Source organism: Triturus cristatus, chromosome 8, assembly GCF_964204655.1.
Source record: "Triturus cristatus chromosome 8, aTriCri1.1, whole genome shotgun sequence".
Classification (NCBI taxonomy): Eukaryota; Metazoa; Chordata; class Amphibia; order Caudata; family Salamandridae; genus Triturus; species Triturus cristatus.
In genome coordinates, this window is record NC_140591.1 from 529,675,544 (window position 1) to 529,698,599 (window position 23,056).

The following is a 23,056-nucleotide window of genomic DNA, read 5'->3' on the forward strand; positions in this document are numbered from 1 at the left end:
TTGGAATATGAAGAAATGTGCTGTACCAGTCATATTCTTATGTTGTATTTTCTCTCTTGCTCAATGCATTGCAGCACCTTTGGTTGCTCCACTGCATTGCACAACTTTTCAATATATCTACCATAAGATATTAAAAGTAAAGCACCTGCATTTCACATTCATTACAGTCCACTCCAGCATTAAAGCCTGCCCCTAGGACCTAGCGAACCAAACTTGTTTAATAAGTCTTACAGGAGACCCATAGGCAATCAGGAAATTTAATTCTGGTGGAATCAAAGAGAACTGGAAATAGAGAAACTGTGAGGCAAAGTGGAACCTGGTGAGATTTGCTTGAATTTTGCTTCAGGAGGCATGCAATGATTATGACTGAAGGGCATTTTGGCAATTGGCCTCTGCCCATGCAAACAATAACTACATAGATCAGTCTATTGAGACTGTTATTCCCATGACGTGTGGCTTACACAATTTATATAGGAGTTAGGAAGTTATTGTGACAAGGATAATTTTAATAGCTGTGGTGAAACTGTGCAACTAAACAGTTTGGATTAGTTGTCCATACATTTATCAAGATTATCAGAGGCATGGGTAAAAATCAGATCCTAAAAATCAAACCCTCGGAATCTGTGAATTGACAAGTAAATCTATTGGTATTTATGTCTTAATATGAGACCATTTTTAGCAGAATTAAAAAATAAAATCCATTGTTAGGAGACCTTTAAAAAGCACACTAAGGCAATACTATCCTATATATATATATATATATATATTACCTACTGGCGGTCGCCAGTAGGTAGTTATAGTTAGGACCACGTTTCCATAGGAAAACCTCAACATTCTATTTTGAATAACTTTGGCGCCGGTCGACGAATCCTCGCGAATTTCTCAAAATAGGTGGGGCGCTACGCTCCGCTCCTACCCTGAAAGTCTCGGGGGGATTCGTCAAGCGGGGGCTGAGATAAAAGGGGGGTCCCAAAACGCGTTTTTCCCATGCATTTTTCCATAGGACCTTTAGAACGAGCTACAGCCCGAACGGCTGAACAGAATTACTAGAAATTTGGCAGAGAGGTAGTCCCTAGGTCAAGGAAGTGCCTTTTGTAGGTTTGGTGTAAATCTGTTCAGTAGATTCTGAGAAAATAGCCTTTAAATCAATATATATATCTGAGCCCGCTTACGGTACGCTTACCGTACGCTTACCGTACGCTTACCGTAAGCTTACGGTGGCGTGCGCGAGCGCGATTCTGATTGGCTCTTAGATCTTAGTAAACATTCGAATCGGCCGAAACCAGGAAGCGGCGTCCGCCATTTTGTCTCTCGCACTGAGTGTTGTTTATCAAACATGATGGCCAAAAACATGTTACGGGGCTGTTTTGACAACTCCCTCCCACATAGTCATGTTGAGGGAGTCCCCAAACATCCCCCAAGAGCAAAAACGGTTTTATTTTTTTTTCGGCAATTTCGCGGGGTACGCTTACCGTACGCTTACCGTAAGCTTACCGTACGCTTACGGTAAAAAAATAAAAATAAAAAAAACACTATCCACACTTACCCCACCCCCTGTGCTTTTGGTGGCCGCAGGCCACCAAATGTGCAGGGCTTATTAATAGAGAAAAAAAACGTAATTTTGGCAACATGAAATTATAAAATCGAAATAAAAAAAACACTATCCACATTGACCTCACCCCCTGTGCTTTTGGTGGGCGAAGGCCACCAAATGTACAGGGCTTATTAAAGTTGATAAAAACCGTGCACGGAACGAACTGCGTTAAGTGGGCGCGCACGCCACAAATGCCGTAAAGTAACTTAGCATTTAAAAAACCGTACAAATTCACTGAAAAAACCATAGGTTTCACACACGTTATAGTTAGGAAATAGCATTTAAAAAACCTTGCTAATTCACTGAAAAAACCATAGGTTTCACACATGTTATAGTTAGCTGGACATTTTACTGATAAAAAACCAATGAAATTCCCCCGTTATAGTTACTGTAGGCAACTATAACTCACGCGACCGTAATCCTCTGCTGATGACATATGTGTCTTTATGAAAAAAAAAATATTTGTAATATATGTATAGCTAAAATTTAATGGAAGAAGATATGGGCAAATAAGTGTCTAAATACAGTATTAGCATCAGCAGAGGATTGCGGTCGCGTGAGTTATAGTTGCCTACAGTAACTATAACGGGGGAATTTCATTGGTTTTTTATCAGTAAAATGTCCAGCTAACTATAACATGTGTGAAACCTATGGTTTTTTCAGTGAATATATATATATATATATATATATATAAACCAAGAGAAATACGGGTCCTTCCGAGATCAGTCCCTTCGCCAGGTGATGCGTCAACCGGCAGAAACCCAAGCCGGTAAATAAGTATCAAAATGTTCCTTCGAATAACGTTATTCGAAGGAACATTTTGATATATATATATATATATATATATATATATATATATATATATATATTTTTATCGCCAGTAGATAGTTATAGTTAGGACCGTGTTTCCATAGGAAATCTGAAAATTCTATTTTGAATAACTTTGGCGCCGGTTGACGAATCCTCGCGAAATTTTCAAAACTAATGGGGCGCTCCGCTCAGCTCCTACCCTGAAAGTCTCGGGGTGATTCGTCAAGCAGGGGCTGAGAAAAAAGGGGGGTCCCAAAACGCGTTTTCCCCATGCATTTTTCCATAGGACCTTTAGACACAGCTACAGCCGAACGGCTGAACAGAATTACTTGAAATTTGGCAGAGAGGTAGCCCTCAGGTCAGGGATGTGCCTTTTGAAGGTCTCGTGTAAATCTGTTCAGTATTTCCTGAGAAAATAGCATTTAAATCAATATAAATATCTATAGGCGCGCTCCGAGCGCGTACCGTAAGCCTACCGTACGCGCACACCGCCGTGCGCGAGCGCGATTCTGATTGGTTGTTAGATCTTAGTAAACATTCGAATCGGTCGAAACCAGGAAGTGTCGGCCGCCATTTTGTCTCTCGCAGTCTGAGGGGGTGAAAAACAAAGGTGGAGAACGTGAAAAGGGGGCAGGGTGGACAGTTCCTGACCGCCTAGCCTTTGTCAGGGGGTCCCAGAAGGACCCCCAAGGGCAAAAATTAATTGTAATTTTTTTTCAAAAAATCATGGAATGCGCGTAGCGTACGCGCACGGCGTAAATGGAAAAATTCCGCGAACTTCGCGTAACGATTCCGCGACTACGCGTACCGTGTGCGCACGGCAAAAATTTTTTTTAAAAATACATCAAATACATAACTTAGCATTTAAAAAACTGTACAAATTCACTGAAAAAACCATAGGTTTCACACATGTTATAGTTAGGAATTAGCATTTGAAAAACCTTGCAAATTCACTTAAAAAACCATAGGTTTCACACATGTTATAGTTAGGTGGATATTTCACTCGTAAAAAACCAATGAAATTCCCCCGTTATAGTTAGTTGAGATAACTATAAGTCGCGCGACCGCCACTCTATCACAAGGATGATGTCATCAGTGATGTCATGAGTGATGCCACTGACCATGTCATGAGTGATGTAATATGTGACGTCATGAGCAGAGGATTGCGGGCGCGCGAGTTATAGTTATCTCAACACACTCACTCCACACGAAAAAGGTAAAACTTATAGACCGGATACCAAACTTGCCCAATAACTTAGCCAAAGCCCATCAGCTTCAAATTGTGTTGCATATGCTCAGCCTCTCCTCGTGACCACCGCCAATAACCAAACCAGAAAAGCGAAAAAACTAAAAAAAGAACCTGCAATCTCCTGTGAATTCCAACTCGCCATTGACTTAGTAAATTCCCAATACGAGTCCCAAACTGCAATTCACAGTGATATGCCAATCCACCAGACTGCAAAATACACAAAGACACACCTAAATATCCACACTGCCTTTCGTATGTATTCCAATAACACTTGTTGAGCAAGAACTAATAGAACCTTACTTGAAAAGGTCTGTTGTGCTAACCAACTCAGCTTCCCAGTTCTTTTATGGTTGTTACTCCTCCATGAGTAATCGACAGGAACACCACAAGTCAATAGTGTCTGCAAACCTTACATGCCCTGAATACATATCGGTCCCTCATTTGTCACCCCATAAATACCTTGTTTCTTGTTTCACTGTGATCCAACGTGATTGGTAAAAAAATGCTCATGGTAACGCCATGTTACCCGAACCTGTCTGATTGAATTACGCGACCCTCTGCATCAGTATAAACAATAGACTCCTCCAAGTCACACTTACTCCACCAAACAACACGCGCCATATTGCAATAGTGTTAAGAAGCTCCCAAATATACAAAATCTGAATATGCATTTATGGCTCATGTCTATCGAGACATTTATGCGAGTATTCCAACTCGAAATTATGGGTTCATATTACATTTACAGCATGTAATATATTGTTCCGTTACTTGACTACATTGTTTTACGTATACCATGTATGTGAGACAGCATTACAATTCAGTGTAGCACCCTTTCTGATTCAATTGTTGATTCAGCAGAACACAGACTATAGGGAGTGCCCTACACATTCCTCTTGAGTTATTGTATAAAAAGTCATTGTAAGCTGCCCCATAAGGAAAACATTGTTTGTCAGCTGAACAGTAAAGGGAAATGACTCTTGATTTGGGTGCAAACTCCCGTTTGCTCCTGAATCAGGCTTGTAACCAAGGTGCAATTTTTGCACACTGGTGGGATTTTGCATACACAATTTTGCCAATTAAAGTCGGGTGGAAAGCCTCCAAATAAATAATGCATATCCTTATTATGCAAACAGTGAATGAAAAATAACATGTGCTCATTAGCAGTGTTTTCCCCATTCTGGGATGTGTAACTTTGTAAAACACAACCACACTTTGTCATTGCTAACCTTGTGCACACTCTGCACTCTGAATTGGTTCTAATTAAGAATGAGGGCCATAGTTGGTTTTGTTGGTCTATGGTACAACATGATTGTCTTGGGTGACTCTTCTATCACCATTGCTGAGCGAATCACCAAGTCGTAGAATGTGGGTGTTGGCACTATTGAGCTTCAAATCCCACTGGGTGATGTTTTTCATTGGAATTACTTCAATACCAGGAAGTGCCATTTGAAGACTAGAATGATATGCTGTGACATAAGGTCAGTAATGTTAACTTGGGAGGTAGCACATATCAATAGGAGAATATGAGAATAGCCCAACATAAAGCATATGCAAAACCTCTTGAACAGACAAGAGATGGTTGGTGGCAATGTCATTTCTACTAAGTACCCTGTGAATATGAAAATTGGCAGAAATCAATACATCAGTGAAAAACAATGCATTTAGGGCCATGTGTAGTGTCCGAATTCATGTGATGAAAACTGGGAACATGGTGAATTTGAAACAACATCTGGTAGTAACAAATTCCTATTCTACCAAATGTAAACAGTCCTCTAAAATATCTTCAATGTGCTGATGACATCATTCTACTCAGCCAGACACCCATATGGATACAACGCTCAATCAATTCCTTTGACGAATATATATCCCTTAATCTCCTTGAGTTTAATTTTAATAAAAACTAAATTATGGCAAGCGTGGCATCTACAACAAGATCAGGATCCTGGTATGCAAGAGGACAGCCAATCAAATTTGTTAATAGCTATAAATACCTTGGTATTTTGTTTGATAATACGATCTCTTTTAAAGGTCCTTTTGATCTATTCAGAGCCCAAACTGCTTCTCTCATTTTCACATTTAAATTACTTTGAGACAAACTAATGTGCCCAGCATACGATCATATTGTGAAAATGATGTCCGAAAAATGAATTCCAGCATTAGCCTACGGCTCAGTCATCTTCTGGCAGAAATACAATTAGAGTTTGGCCTCTAAGGTCAGGCTCTGGTGTGATAGGGTGCCTATTTAATATGTATACACTCTCTGTTTTTATCTGAATCTGGTTCCCTTGCAAAAATGTGCTGGGAGGAAATCAGCAAATCTTCATATACTGGCGTGTGGAGTTCCTACTCATCAGAGTCTTATTAGCCGTTTGGAAGACAGCCTTTTATGCCGTTAGAGATGACCACAATATGCTTTAAAGGCTTTTTGAACCAACCAACAAGTGGCAGTTATAAAACATGTCTGGAGAGGTATAAATTCTTATGAGGAATTGGGCATGCAGACTTATAGGACTGTCTCTTACACATGTGGGATCTTTTTTTGAAGTTAAGACTTGGCCTATATCAAACAGAGAACAAGACACCAAAGAATGATAAAGTTGCTGTTGAAGGCGTTTTGGCTATCCCCGGGAAAAACGATTACATATAGTATGTGCTTGCCAATTGTGATCAAAACCAGTGTTTTAAAAAGCGGGGGTAGGAACATGACATCAAGCACTTCTGTATGTCTATCTTGCAAGTCAACTCAGATTACCTGCCAGTTCGTTACATTTTTGACTGAGGTGGAAATATTTTTTTATCTCATCATAGGTGTGTGTTTTTTATTTTAACCAACCATTTGATTTTAATATACATAAGTGCAACATTAACAAACAAATGATAAATAGCTCAGTGTGGTTAAACATGACTTCTGAATGTTCTGACCAGGCCCTATTGAGCTAAGTGGTTTATCATATATCTTATGAAGGTTTTATACATGATCTACTGATAATCAATAATTGAATAGAAGATAAACGTTGGTGAATTATTGGTTAACACTTTAGAAAAATGTGCACAATTTTTGTGAATTAGCTGTTTATTGTTAAATAGTGACTGATAAGAAGGCTAAAGATGGAAAATCCTTGCAATGTTAGGCACTTTAGCAATTTTTGCACAGACCTTGTTAGAGAGGAAATAAAACATGAAGAATTTGACTACAGCAGACATTACTAAAAAGTGATGTAAAAGTATATGTGGTGAAGGAGCAGTCTAGGCTTAAAATCTGCACTGGTGCCAGAGAGGAGAAGTTCACTTGAAAACAGGGTGCATGACTGGCAAGGCCTTAGTTAAAGGAAAACCTGAATGTGTAACTTTGAAGGTATTTATGGTCTTAGAACACAGACACGTACTCTGTGTTCTCAGCAAATAAAGAAGGTGACTTAAAGAATAGGAGTAGGAGATTGAAATGCCAAGAGCACACATAATCTAATAAGAGGTTTTTGGATCACAATGAAAAAGTACACACACAAATGCACATGCATTCTCGAGTAGAGAATAGTTTGTTTGTTAAGCATTGTTAGAACTGCAATAAAGAATGTATAAGAAATAGTTTAAAGGACTAGGAACGCAGGTGACAAAATGTTTTTGTAACCAATGTGTAACTTCTAAGTTACTTAATGTTTGACTTTTTGCAACAAATGTCTGACTAAGTATAAAAGTGACTGCCAGTAAAGCAGAAACATTGAGACCAGCTGTTTACCTCTGTGGAGATAGCTACTCCTTCCACAACAGTATGAAGCTGTGTTTGCCTTGCAAAGAGGTTTTTTTTCTTATCTTAAGTTAATCCACAACATTTTGCGAGCCAGCATAGGAGTCCCTTAAACTCTCAACCGACTGTTATCACCAGAATATTGCCCTACGTCGCGCTGCAAAGATCATTGTGCATCTTTGATGAGGTAAGTGTAAGTGTTCTCTAAAGCTCTGCCTATTCATGAGGGACAGGTAGGACCTGGTGATTGCCATCTTTAAAATGAGGGCAATGAGGACTTTGTTCCACATTTTCTATATATTGTATGACTTGTCTCTCTGGCAATGGTAAACGCAGATGTAATGTAAATATAAGGATACAAGGTTATCACATGCAAGAATATGTACATGTTCTGCACATATTTCTCTGTCTAGTCTGCAAAGTGTTTTTCCCAATATAAAGTTGAAAGAGGACAATGTGAATGATTCAAATTTGGGTTTCCAGCATGTGTCCTGATATTTGACATAGACAAACAGCTGAAAGGCCCATTTCGTTAAACTTTACCTCTAAGTACAATCTGAACACTCAAATTACTGTCCTGGACCTAATTTCCAGAAGTCATTCCGTGGTGACGCATTGTTTGAGGAGTATCCTCTCTTGAGAGTGGAGGGAAGTGGCCAATTTCTGCCGACTGCATTTATTGTTTAGAGTCAAAACAATAGAAATTTTTAACATTTAGAAGAAGGTGAACTGTTCACATTTTAAATGTTGATGGTGACTGCATGTGCATGCATGTAAGTAAAAATGTGGCCACCGATTAATGTTGTTGTGTAATGTTCTATTGTTTTATTATGATCTTTAAAGTTTAATATATATCTTAAAAGACAAATTGACAGATTTGGTATTTGTAAGGACTAGTGTAAACATTTTGAAAGAAGAAATATTGAGCAGATAGATAAAAGTCAGATTGCAAAAAATGTTAGAAATATTGGAGATTATGGAGACTCCTGTAGAGTACATGCAAAAGACCTTTCCAGATGACCAGAAGAGGTTGTACAAGTACTGTAGAGAATGGTTTCTGGCTACTCACAAGCATACGTATCCCAAACCAAATGAAGGGACTTTTGTTGAGAAAATATTAGAGCACCCAGTTACACACGTTATGGGTAAATATGAAGGAGCTAAATTGCAGAAGCGAGAAGTCACCTTAGCCTTATGGCGCATTGTTTGTGAGAAATCTAAGGACTTTTCAAATGTTGATACCCCTAAAACCTTGTCCACTCTTCCACCCCTATATGACTCAATGAGTAGTTCCCTGGTATTCATCCACTGACACAGCTACAGGGAGCTGCACTGGGATTTTAGAATCCTGAAGTTGAGACCCCTTCACAATCCCCAAAGGGATCTCCTCATGTTGCCCCACAGATGTCAAAGCCAAGACACATGAGTAGTCCCAGACAACAGGTAAGGGTAGGTGATTCAGTTTTCAGGACAACTAGAAGCATAGTTTACACTACATTGAGATCCAGCCTCTTCCCAAGAGGGTGGAGGTGATGAGCAGGGGTCCAGGAGACAGTGACAATCAGTTGCATGTTTAATCAGCAACACCTCACTTATTACAGAAGGGGGGTGTAACAGGAAGAGTAGTTAAGGATCAAATGTCTACCCCACAACAAAGAGATGCAGATGATGCTAGATGGATTGACTATATAGACAGTGCTGTAACTATGGCGTAATGGCCAGTATCTCAAGGGAGAGATGAGGATTTTAGAAGGACTAAAGGGAATTCCCCACCTTGGAAGAAGGGGAATGTAATAGTATTCACCAAAAAGCATTCAGAAATGGTTATCACAAAGTGAGGATAGAAGAGTTGTGAGAGGAGCAAGGAGAGAAGAATATTATGACGATCTTTCAGGGCAGATTAACAGAAGTTTTGAGAGTATGGCAAATAGAGTAGAGCCCACACAAACGCATGTTGCTAACAAGTGAAATACTTACATCCCCAGAGTCTAGACGCTCTACTTATGGTATTAATACTCAAGAAAGGCCCCTTATTGATCTTGACCATACAAAAGAAAAGGTGCAATGGGATTGTCTAATCGCACTGACACAAGAGAAAGAGAGCAGGACATGTTCTTTTGAAACCCTGAGTGACTGAGCTTGAGTTGTTGCAGTTTCAGGGAACACATGGAAAGCCAGATCCCAAGATGGGATCTTGTGGATCCATGGGAGGATTGACACTACCAGATAGACTAATACAGCAGATGAGTGATCGATCAGTTTTACGCAGCACTGATCTCACCCCTAGAGAGATAGTCACTGAGGGAACCAACAGTTAGTACAGTGATGTACATTATGTTGATTATCAATCAGGATGGAGTGAAGGTTTAGCTCCACAAATGATTCCATGGTCACAAGAAGGGTCCTTTGATCCATGTGACATGGCAAATGCTGAGGACTATATTATTTATGGTGAGGGAGATACAGACTGGAATTATCCCCACATGCAGAAGTGTTTGCGTGTGTAGCAAAAATATGCCAGACAGAACATTCCGCAACATACTGTCACTCCCATATATCAGATGCCCCATGTTACACAAGGGACCTGGGGTCCCTCATTAAGTTCCTTGACCACAATGGACAAGAGAATCTTAAGAAGCTGTTACTGCTGCTTACAGAGGGAGCAGGGAAATGGATTAGGTCCTTTAAAAAACAAACTGCAGGCATCACCCTGGTAGTAAAGTACATAAAGTGTTTACTTAGCTCTCTCCTAGGAGATGAGGCAGATACTGTTTTTCAGAAAGCTGGAGTGAGAAATGTTACCCTTGCTGAGACTAGGTATGATGGTTCTCCATTCAGTATAGTTAGGATAGTAATTTAGGACCTGCTGGAGAAAATGTATCCTGACAGGCCAGACATTGGGTCTATCATGGCTCAATCAATGGAGCCGAATGAGGACCCACTCAATTTCTTAGCAGGATGAAAGAAAAGTGGACCCAAGAAATAGGTTAGGGTTGGGAAGTAACAGGGGGAAATGCCGCTTTGTTTTACAATGTAGTAAAAAAAGGTTTACCCTCTGATTTACAAGACAATCTTAATAATACAGCGGCATTGGAAGCCAAACCCTGGATAGATATACAGGTACATATAATCGATTTCTGTAAGAAGAATCAAGAGAAAAAGAGAAACTAGCTAGAAGTGACAGAGAGAGCAGCAGCCATATTAGTGCAGCAAACGTTGTGGAAGTGGAAGGAGTTGTAGTAACAGCCACCACTCAGATGACTGCAATGTCTGTGAGAATGGTACCAGGGACCACCCAAAAACAGTACTCACAACAGCAGGATAGTGTAAGGATGCCAGGAGGGAGTGGAGGAGGATGAGGAGGAATAGGAAGAGGCAGATAGGTCCCCATAGGATGGATACAACTTTTTTGTCACCGTTATCACAGATATGGGCATTTTACTGGAGGTTGCAGGACCAAGAGATGAGATAAACAAAATGGAAGGACAGGAATTTACAATCAGCCAGGGAACACAGTAGTGTAGCCACAGTGAAACCCACAAATAATATATGTACCAAGACTCTGCCAAAAAATGTGCAGCAACCAATGATGGCAAAAGTGCAACAAATGCCGCCACAGCAAAGTTACGAAGCACCCGAATGGTGGCTCTACCTCAAAGTGGACAGAGAGATGTAATTGTGAGAGGAGGAAATCCTTTCCAGACAAAATAAGTGAGTGGATACACACAATGAAGGTGCCCACAGAGTAGTTCCATGTGTCCAGTATTGTCAGTGATGCACAGGCCAGAGGAGGAACCCACTGTGATGGCAGCTATCAATGACATTCCTTTTAGATACAGGAGCAACCCAGTCTTGTATTAGAGGGGGAGAGCTTCCAATTTCTAATAGATCAATGGACATACAAGGATTCTCTGGGGCAGTACTGAAGGTTCCATTTAGTAAACTAGTGGAGATATAAATAGGAGGTAGGTACATTGATGGCTGTTTATTATTCTCTCCAGCCACCCAAGCTAATCTATTGGGGAGAGATCTTATGGCTAAATTAAATATGACGATTTATTTTGAACCTGATGGAACTATGATTTGTTCTACTCATGGAGATCCACCTTTTAGGATCCTGGCTGTAACAGTAGATTCTTCTAATGGAGATCAAATCAGGGCTCGACCCACTAATATAGAAGAATTTACGATGGCAGTGTATACAATAATAGCAGAAACACCAGAGTTCCTGGAAACGGAAGATCAGTTACCTAAAGAGTTTCTTTTCCGGCATGAGTTGATGTTACAAATAGAGGCCTTAGAGATAACGCCAACCTATGGCATTCTGGTAACTACTCACCATAACCATGTCTTGTGGGCATGTATTATATTAATTGAGCCAGGTAAAATGGTTGGGAAATATTGGATGACCAATTGTTTGATGATGATTCTAAGAAAACTGCTGGACTTTTTTAGGATGACACACCTTGAGAACAGTATTGGAAGTAAGGATGCCCACATCAAAGATTTTGATTCTGTCACGGATGCAGATTTTCCCCAAGTACTAGACACCTTGTGGACTAAGGTCCCCATGATGTAGGCCTTATTTGTATTGCTACTCCATTCAGAATTACACTGAAGTAAAGTACTATCCTACCTAGGGTAAAGCAGTATCCAATTTCTAAGGAAGCAGATGATGGTATCACCCCTACTATGCAGGCGCTGCTAGAGCAAGTAGTAACACCCCAATTTATCCTATCAAGAAATCTAAGGGTAATACCTGGCATGTGGTTCAAGACCTGCGCCCCAGAATGATGTAGTAGTACCAGATTTACCAATTATTTGACAGCGTTCACCTTTTGCTGGACTCAGTATTTGTAATCCTATTTACCTCAAGGGTATTGTGAGACAGCTAACATTTTTAACAGAGCAGTGAAAAATAATCCGTCAATCTCTCAGTGTGACAGTACCTTGCTAAAGTATGTCGATGACATCCTATTTTGCAGTTGTGCAGAACAGCAGTGTAGAAAAGATACTTTATCTCTTCTGGTTACTCTTTCACACAGAAGATACAACATAGAGAGAGAGATAAAGTTCAGTATTGCCATGAGGAGGTCCATTATTTAGGACAATTACTTGTCAGCTTCTGGTTGACGAGTAACTCCTGAGATAGCAACATCCATACGCCAAATGACTAAGCCAGAAACTGTTAATAGAATGCAGACGTTTCTTTGTCCCTGTAATTATGTGAGTGTTTGATTTTAGCACTTTAATAATGCCTTTGCTGTCTTCTATTAAACAGGCAAAAGACAGATATAAGATAACATGTAAATGTATGTGTCTTGTAAAGCGCACTGCTGCCCTGAGGCATCCTGGCGCTGTAGACCACTGGGGAACCTGTCCTGGCTATCCCTGGGGGATGATCCCTCCTGGGTATCTCCAAGGTGAAACCAGGCATCCCCGGCAAATGTGGGAGGCCGTTGTGGAGATGAGGCAAGCTAATGCCCAGAGTTGCCGAGTGTGATCCCTGGTTAGAGTAGGCACCGAGGCAAGAATTATCGAGTCCGCTGGCCCTGGTCCACAACTCTGCCGCGTCAGGAATTGAACCCTGGTCCCGGGCTGTCCTCTGCTCCCGGGTCTGCTGCCTCTAACCAGTGAGCCACACCACTCCACCTGAGATGAGGGAAATTCTTCAAACATTGAAGGCTGAAATAACAAATGCCCCAGTTTTGGGGAATCCTGACTATACCAAGGAGTTTTATCTATTTTGTCATTGCAATGGTCAAGTGATGACAGCTGTCCTTCCACAAAAATATCACTTAGGACACAAACCCATTGCATATTTCAGTGGACAGTTGGATTCAGCGATGAGAGGACATTATCCTTGCGAGCAAGCCTCGCCCTTGCAGCCTTTGCAAAGCAGAACAGCCCCCGTTGGTACGAGGCCCCCTTTAATGCTCTATGCAGAACATGCACTGTTTGCTATCATTCCGAAGGCTAAGACTACTCTAACTACACAGAGAGTGTTAGGACACGATGTGATACTGTCACTACTATCTTTGAAGGTTGTGAAGTGTTATACAGCGAACCCTGTGACATTGTTTGCTTATCCCGTATTAGACACTGAGGATGATGTACATGAATGTGCAACGCATATTCCTACCTAATCTAGTCAAGCAACAGAGGTTCTTATTAAGGGTAGTATTGTCTATTTTGTTGAAGGCTCTTCTACTGTTGACCAAGATACAAGAGTAAGACATACAGGAGCAGCACTAGCCAGAGCACAACAGTACAATTCTTCAGACACACTCCACATAGTAGATAGTCCCAGCACACTATTCTGCACAAGCAGTAGAGTTGATAGCCTTGATAGTGGCTCTTATGCAAGGAGCAGGAAAAGTCATCACGATCTATTCAGATTAAGTTTATGTAACTACCACTGTGCATTCTAGTAATATGAGATAAACCAGGAGAGGCTTCCTTAAGTGAAACTGGAGACCTGTTATTTATAGTAATCTCTTGGAGGCTTCAATAGAGGCACTTGTTTTACCAATAGGCAGTAGAGGTTGTGAAATGCGCAGCGAATACATATGGACCGAATTTTGTGTCACAAGAAAATGCCGTAGCAGATTGGGCAGCTAAAGATGCAGCTAGGCGCACACCACCTCCTGTGCCATCAGGTTCACAACATGTCCTGTTTTGGTGGCCCAGGCTGCCTATACGTCTAAGTCTGAATCTGAAACTACCACAGACTATTTCACACCTCATTATGGTGAGACAGGGAGTTTACATCTTCAAGATACAAGAGTAAGACATACAGGAGCAGCACTAGCCAGAGCACAACAGTACAATTCTTCAGACACACTCCACATAGTAGATAGTCCCAGCACACTATTCTGCACAAGCAGTAGAGTTGATAGCCTTGATAGTGGCTCTTATGCAAGGAGCAGGAAAAGTCATCACGATCTATTCAGATTAAGTTTATGTAACTACCACTGTGCATTCTAGTAATATGAGATAAACCAGGAGAGGCTTCCTTAAGTGAAACTGGAGACCTGTTATTTATAGTAATCTCTTGGAGGCTTCAATAGAGGCACTTGTTTTACCAATAGGCAGTAGAGGTTGTGAAATGCGCAGCGAATACATATGGACCGGATTTTGTGTCACAAGAAAATGCCGTAGCAGATTGGGCAGCTAAAGATGCAGCTAGGCGCACACCACCTCCTGTGCCATCAGGTTCACAACATGTCCTGTTTTGGTGGCCCAGGCTGCCTATACGTCTAAGTCTGAATCTGAAACTACCACAGACTATTTCACACCTCATTATGGTGAGACAGGGAGTTTACATCTTCAATAGTTGCAGGAAGCTGCTTAACCCCATGAGAAACAGTTATGGCAGGTAAGAGGATGCTCCAAGTCAGGGTACAATCTAATTTATAGACAACTATCTACAGGTAAACTAGTGATGCCTCAGAATTTGCTTATGATAGCTCTTGCTCAGTTGTGTTTAGCAGCCTGAATCTCAAGTGATAATTTGTCTACGCAAATAGAAAAAGATTGGTTCCTTCCCAACTTACATGACATGCTTATCATGTACCATTAAGGATAATGGTTTAAACCCAGTGTCCCTCAGACACTGGGAATGAGTAATATAAACTACAGTAAGTTCTGTTGGTTAAGACAATTGCTTTAGTAAAACGTGATTATTAATAACATAAATGATAGTGACAAAAGTCAAAACGCACCACAAACAAAAGATCGATTTTGTAAAGAATAAATATTATTTATAATGATTAAATTAGTAAACGGCTGTCACATACACAAATGATAGCAAAAAAAAAGGAGGGAAGTGACTTTGGTGATGGAATGTGACATAGAGTGCTTATGAGATTTAAACAAAATATGACATAAATTAGAATACACAGATATATTTACAAAATGTAGGTCTGTCCCTTTACAAGTAAATTCAAATTCAAATTCAAATTCAAATTTATTTATTATGTTTTGGCTCTCAAGAGGGCCACATAAACGTATACAATACACAACAACAAATACACACAAAAAATACAAGAATTTAAAAACAAAATTCAACCCGTCATAGCTATACATCAGAAAATCAATCTAACAAAGCCGGACAGACAAAATATCACCAGGGATATTAATAAATAGCTAAAAATCCTTTAAAAAAGTTAAAAATATAAGAACAGAACATTTCGTTCGGAGGACAATAAAGTGCATGAAGGAAATCCTTTAAAGTGACAATGCTAAGGCGGATACAAATTACTTTTAGCCATCGATTGCGCAAATTACGTAACATAGGACAAATCAATAATACATGCATACAGTCCTGGGTGTTCAGTTTACATAAATTGCACAAAGCAGAAGTGCCATGCCATTTGGATAACAGTAGATTAAGTGGAATTAAATCATAGCGTAACAAAAACCAAAACCTACGTATCCCATGCGGTAGATTCCATAGGGCATAGGGTTGTGGCTGTTTCAACCTATAGGAGGAGATGAGAGGTTCCACATTCCTTTTATCACTAACTGATTTTTTATCGGAGCGGAAACAAAACTCCCACGAAGCCTCCTTGAGGACATGTTTTAACTGCGTGGAGGAGTAGGAGAATAGAACACCTTCATCAAGTTTCAGTATCTTTACAGCCCTTCTAAAGTTGCTTACGAGTTTAGAGAACTCTTTAAAATTGCCCAAAAGTTCATTTTTGAGGAGAACTCGCAGGGTGCCATCTCGCGCTCTAGCCAAACTGGCCACCCATCTTATTAGGGCGCATAGACCCTGAACCCAGGAACTCCTGAGTCCAAAGTCAAGCCTACAGGCGGCTAGTGGGCAAGCATTGTTTAGACTCGAGAGGGATCTTAAGAGTTTCCCCTCAATCTTATGGCAGAAGTCCCAGTTTTTCACCTCTATTAATTCAATACCATACAAGATAGTTGCGGGGATTTTTACTCTAAAAACTTCTAGAAGACTGGAAAAGTGTCTTTTCCCCGTTGCATGGTATAAGGACTTTAACCCATTGCCATGGGCAAGAGCTTTGCGGGAGCAGTGCTCTATATGGAGTTTCTCACTCATATTGGCCGAAAATATTTTTCCCAAAAAAGTATAGGAAGTTACGACCTCCAATCTATGCCCTCCAATAGCCCAACCGTAATTTGTCGAGCGGCACTTCTTCTTACCAGCTATACACATCACTTTACTTTTGGTAATATTAATCTTCATGTAATGCTCACCAGCGAAGGCCTGTAGAGCCTGTAGCCAATTTGCAAGACCAATTGGAGTCAAGTCAAGAATCAGAACATCATCGGCATACATCAGGCAAGATATTGGAGTCCCTCCTATCATCGGGGCAATCCCCTCACTGGCAGACACGGCAGCAGGGAGGTCAGCCGTATATAAGGAGAACAAAAGGGGTGCCAATAAGCAGCCTTGTTTAAGGCCATTCCGAGATGGTATTTTGGCCGAAAGCCCCCTTTCGCCCCCCATTAAGACCCTGCACCAGGTCTCAGTGTGCAGAGCCCGCACCAGTTCCAACAGGGGGGTAGGGACACCAAGCGTCGCCAGTTTTCTCCACAGCGTTCCACGATCTACTTTATCGAACGCTGTGGAGAAATCAATAAAGGCGGCATATACCACTCCTCCTCTCACCTGGACATATTTATCTGTGATCACCTGAAGGGCAGTCAGGTTATCTAGCGTACCATGCTCCCTTCGGAAACCAGTCTGTTCAAACGGCAAAATATTGCCGTCCTCGACCCAATCAGAAAGAGATCTAAGGAGACATTTTGCAAAGACCTTTCCGATGGAGTCGAGGAGTGCAATCAGGCGGTAATTACTAGGGCTATCCCTTATACCCTTTTTAAAGATAGGGACCAAAATACTTCCTCTCCAGGACGCAGGCACAAATTTGGAGAGATGGCACGCCTTAAACAAGGGGTACAAAATTTTGCTCCAACTTAAGGGATCTTGTTTGAGGACCGTCATAGGAAGCTCATCCGGTCCCATGGCCCCAGAGGGCCGCATATTTTTTATAGCCGTCTCGATTTCCTTCTCTGAGGGAAGGAAAACCAGGTCTTCAGGGGCAGCATATATGGAATTATCAATACCTGTGGTCCCGTTCCCTGCATAGAGCTCTCGGATATGAGAGGACCATACCTCTTCTGGTATAGGAATGGGGGTGGGGGTATGGCGCGTACCGCATCCCTTCCCAATTATTGCCCAAAAGTCTTTAATATTACCATGTACAGCAGATTCCCTTAGTTTAATCCAGACTTCATCCTCCCTTTCCTTTTTCATTTTTTGCTTGAGTCTGCTTCTCTTTCTTTTTAACCTGGCAATTTCTTTCCCACGTTCCAGAACCCTTTCTAAATACTGTTCGCGAACTAGTTTATTTATTTCCCTATTCAGGGTACGCAATGTATTGGGGACTACCTCTCCTTTCCTAGGGGGAACAGTTTTTTTTGCGTACAATAAAATCTTTCGCATAAATTCTTCAAAATAAACAAATTCGCTACCATTCCACTCGTTTATTACCATTAGGGTATCGGCCAATAGGTCCTGCACCCCATTAATGGCGGCAACGTTCCAGAAGCACCTTCCAGAAGAGGCATGGAAGGTAGCCTCGTTGCCATTAAGCGACCAAGACGCCGTATTCAAAGAATTTAAAGACATTGTTAAAAACAATATACTATGATCGCTGAGTGACGTAGGTATAATCTTTAGGTCCAGAATATGGGGAAACAGGCCATAGTCTGCTATAGCATAGTCCAAAATTGACGACCTTTACAAGTACATAGGTTCTGACAACACCCTTTGAAATATCTTCGTCTTGGTGAGAGGGTGAAGAGACTCGGGCAATGGACTGACAGATGAAGCGTTGACGTTTTGATCCAAAGGCATGCGTGATTAAATGTAGGTCACAGCGGGTCTTCCTCAGGACAGGTGTAAGGTGTAAGGTGTAAGGACTGTGGACAGCCTCTGTAGAAGAAATTGATTCTAGGTGAGTGGAGTGCGTAGAGACTAATTGGTGGTGATGAAGAATTATTAATTGAGTGAACTCGCCAATTCTGAAAGAGTCCTCCTGGCCTGGAGGGAATCTAAGTATGTATGAGAGAGAAGACATGTATCGTCTCTCAATTCAATTCATGAATTAGATGGAATGAAACTATTTCCAATGCAATTGGTTCCAGAATTGAAGCGCCAGAATAAGTGAATCTATAATGAGGAATGGAGAAACAGGTCCTGTATTCTAAATAGGCCCACAATAATAATTGCACTAAGTAAAAGGAAAAACCAAGGTGGTAGACTTCCCACGGATGATATTCATATGTAAAATATTATTTAAAGAATATAGATTCCTTATTTGTCAAAATTCCACCGTCCGTTTGGAATCTGGGGGGCAAATGTGCATAAAGGAAACTGTCAGCAAGAGCTAAAAAGCCCCATAGCATTAGCGTACCGGGGAGCCTGAAGACGTGTCTTACCTCTTGTGGAAGTCGGCAGTAAATGGCCATATTCTTCGGTTGCGTGGAGAGGCCTAACACTGACATGATGGGTAGTTAAATAGAAATGATGCACGCTGCGTAAGCATGCACGCCGACAGGCTGTCAGTGCCTGATAACAGCTGACGCGTCAGAGCGTTAAAGTAAGTCTTCTACAAATGTGTAGATTGAGTTTAAACTCACTAAAGGAAAAACTTATTTAAAGTATAGCCACTGGGGAGCACAGGGTAATAGTGCATTTCTTGTAGTTTTCAAGATTCCTTTCGATGGGGTTCCTGAATAGTATCATGCGTCAAAGACACCGGACAAAACGAACAATTACAGACAACTGTGTTGCCCTGTGTTTGTCCAATGGTCAAATTAAAAAGCATGAAATCGTGCAGACAGATAACTTAACAGCATTAATAGGATAAAATTTCATTGAGAAGTGGAATTACATAGATGGATGAGATCAACTCTGCCTAAATTATCTCATATTTGAAGGCACATAATGTTATACATAAATGCATTCACAGTGGCTGGACTGTGATAAGGCTAACATTTGGTAATAAATTATATAAACCATGCCGCTAGAACAATGCTTTTCCATTCAAGAGTCCAAAATGCATGTTACATTATATAGATGGAAATATTATACAGTTATTGCCACCAAGGATCTTACTTGAGGTAAAACATATTTGGAAGACTGACATGTCATCCATAACATAGAATCATATGAGGTGACAACTGGTGTGGTTCCTGGTACTGCAGTTATTAAATGACTAGATACCTGAATGTCATGGGTGGGAAGGGAAGAATAAAGGGGGGGTTAAGTTGGGGGGAGGAGAGGGGGAGGTGGGAGCTTTGTAGGGTATGAGAGAGGAACAAAGGGGGGTGCGGAAGGGGAAGGACAAGGAAAGGGGAGGACGAGAAGGGTGGGGAAAAAGGCGGAAGGACATTTTTCCTGTATTTATTACGGGACATTATCCATAATGCATAAAATGATTAAGTATATGAAACTTATACTTTATACAATAGTATGTGGTTTCAGTGAGCAAGAAGAACATGAAAAGAAATTAGACAAATCAGTGGGTCTTACAAGCAATTGATCAATCCTATTAGTCGATTACTCTCCTGAAAATAACTTAGGCCCTGTTCAACCTGCACTCCCTTCTGATCAATGTGGAGGAAATGTCAACACCCCTGGGTGGTGAATTACCTTCTCCAGTACACACCATCTCAAACTCTCAGCAGTGTGGTTTAATTTAAGAAAATGTTCAACCAAGGGGGCACCCTGGACTTGGCAGTGAATTCTACTGTAGTGTTGTAAAATCCTAGTTTTTACGTTCTGTTTAGTCTGGCCAATATATAGCTTATCACATGGACAGACAAACACATAGATCACCTCACAACTATTGCAGTTGGTGTGGTGTAATAATATGTGTGTTCTCCCCAAGTGTTTGAATGCTCTACCTTCTATTGTGAGTTTGCAAGCTTTACAATGAATACATTTGAAATGTCCCACGAGTGGGGAAAGACTCAGTTACATTCTAATGTCAGGTGGGTGTGAAAATTCCAGAAAGAAACTAACCACCTGGTCTTTAACATTATTGCCGCTCTTGAATGTAAACATGGGTTTTCGGTCATGTTGATTTCAGTCGCCACTAGGCTCCAGTATTTCAAAATGACTATTTAATTTCTTAGCTCCTGGTGCTAAAAGTGGTGATACAGACCAGTTTGTTAATCTTGTTGTCTTTGGGTCTCACCTCCAATAGAGTATCATGTGGGCAGTACCACGCTCTTTTCCTAGCTCTGTGTAATACGCCTTTTGGGTAACCTCTTGCCCTCAGTCTCAAGATGAGTGTGTTAGTTTCCTTAAAAAAAGTCTGTTCTATGTGAACAATTACGCCATAGCCTAAGGAACTGACCATATAGGAGGTTGTCTCTTAAATTCCTAGGGTGATGAGAATTATAGCTGAGTAGTGCGTTGCATTCTGTGGATTTCCTGAAGAGAGTAGTTTAGATCTCAGAATCTTGTATCTTCAATGAAAGGTCAAGGAGGCAGATAGTCTCTTTCTCATAGATCATCAAGAATATTTCCAGGGACCTGCCATTTAGCCAGGAAGTGAAGTCAGTCAAACTCAATTAATTCCTTGTTCAAATCATCAACACATCGTCAATGAAGCATTTCCACATTGTGATGTTCTCCAGGAAGAGGTTGTCCAGATTGTATATGTGCTTATCTTAATACTTATCCATAAACAGAATTTCTAAACTGGGAGCAAATCCAGCTCAATGGCGACTCCTTTACATTGGAAGAAGTATTCATTCTGGAAAATAAAATTGTTTTTAGTCATTCCAATCACTAATAATTCTACTAGGAATTCTGTAGGGATCCAACTTGCGCTTGGTCTTTTATCCAAGCATTCCCGTACTAACTCAAGTGCCTGGTCTTGAGGAATGCTTGTGTATAATGACGAGACATCGAGGGTGACTAAGATCTGTGTGTTTGAATCAAAGGGTTAATCCTCCATCTTTTGTATATTGTCCATGGTATCTCTCACATATGATCTAGTAACCACCACCCATGGCTGTAGAAAGGTGTCAATGCATTTACTCCGAGGTTCCAAGATGGAACCACAACCAGAAACTATCGGCCTCCCTGGAGGTTTATCTAGATTCTTGTGAATCTTCGGGAGTGTGTAGATTGTGAGTATCTGGGCATTTTGCTTATTTTAGAAATTATTCTCCAGTTCACTTAGGAAACCTTCGTCCAACCCTCTACGTGTCAGTTCCTGAATGAGTTTAATTATATCCTGAGTTGGGTCTTTGTTAATCTTTCCTCAACAGCTAGTTATTTCTGGATCTGTGCAACATAATCAGAGGTATTTTGCATCATGACTGCACCTCCCTTGCCTGCTGCTTTAATAAACAATAGCTTTATTGTTTTTTAAGGATTCCAGACCTTGGGCCCGATTCACAGAACTAACTTAAGACAAAATCCTAAACTTACTACCATTTTGGTATTCACAGAAGGCACTTACTCATTTTGGTATTCACAGAAGGCACTTACTCATTTCGGTATTCACAGAAGTTAGTAGTCCTAACTTTAGGACTCCTAAATGCCTTCTGTGAATACCGAAAGCCTTAAAATTAGGATTTTTCTCAGTTTAGTAGTAGTATAGTTAGGACTCCTAACTTTAGGACTCCTAAATGCCTTCTGTGAATACCGAAAGTCTTAAAATTAGGATTTTTCTCAATTTAGTAGTAGTAAACTTAGGACTCCTAACTTTAGGACTCCTAAATGCCTTCTGTGAATACCAAAAGCCTTAAAATTAGGATTTTTCTCAGTTTAGTAGTAGTAAAGTTAGGAGTCCTAACTTTAGGACTCCTAAACCGAGAAAAATCCTAATTTTAAGACTTTCGGTATTCACAGAAGGAATTTAGGAGTCCTAAAGTTAGGACTCCTAACTTCTGTGAATACCGAAGTGAGGAAGTGTCTTCTGTGAATACCAAAATGAGTAAGTGCCTACTGTGAATACGAAAATGGTAGTAAGTTTAGGATTTTGTCTTAAGTTAGTTCTGTGAATCGGGCCCCTTGTCTTTCCAGCTTGGTGATATTGTATTTGATATATTTCCTGTCATTTAGTAGATCCATAATCTGTTCATAAGCCAGGATTTTGTGGGTCACTAAATGTGAAGCTGGAAGCTGGAAGGAAAGTGGAGGCCGGTCTGAAAGTAGTTGCAGCCTGGTGCGAGTTAAGTGGTTGGTTTTGCGAGAAAAAATACCTATGTCGTATTTTCCTGAAAAATTGTAATAGTTCACATTTTTCTTTGAACGTATCAGGTGGTGTAGTGGGAATGAAAGAAAGGCCCTTAGATAAAATGTCTTTTTCAGAATCAGTAATCATATGATCAGAAATGTTTATTATCGGATCCTGGTGTAGTTGAGGTGCAGAGCATTGGTTCTCTGGTATCTGTATATTGTTTCCACAGAGAGTGAGGGGCAGACATACAACTACCATCTGTGGGTCTATCTCTGGGTCTGTATTTCCCAGTGAGTTTCTTGTGGGTAGAATCTGACCCTTGTGTTCCACCTCTGTGTGTTCCTTCCTCTGTTCCAACCTCTGGGTCTGTCCCAACTCTAGTTTTTGCCCCAACCTTTGTGTGACATCCATGCTTT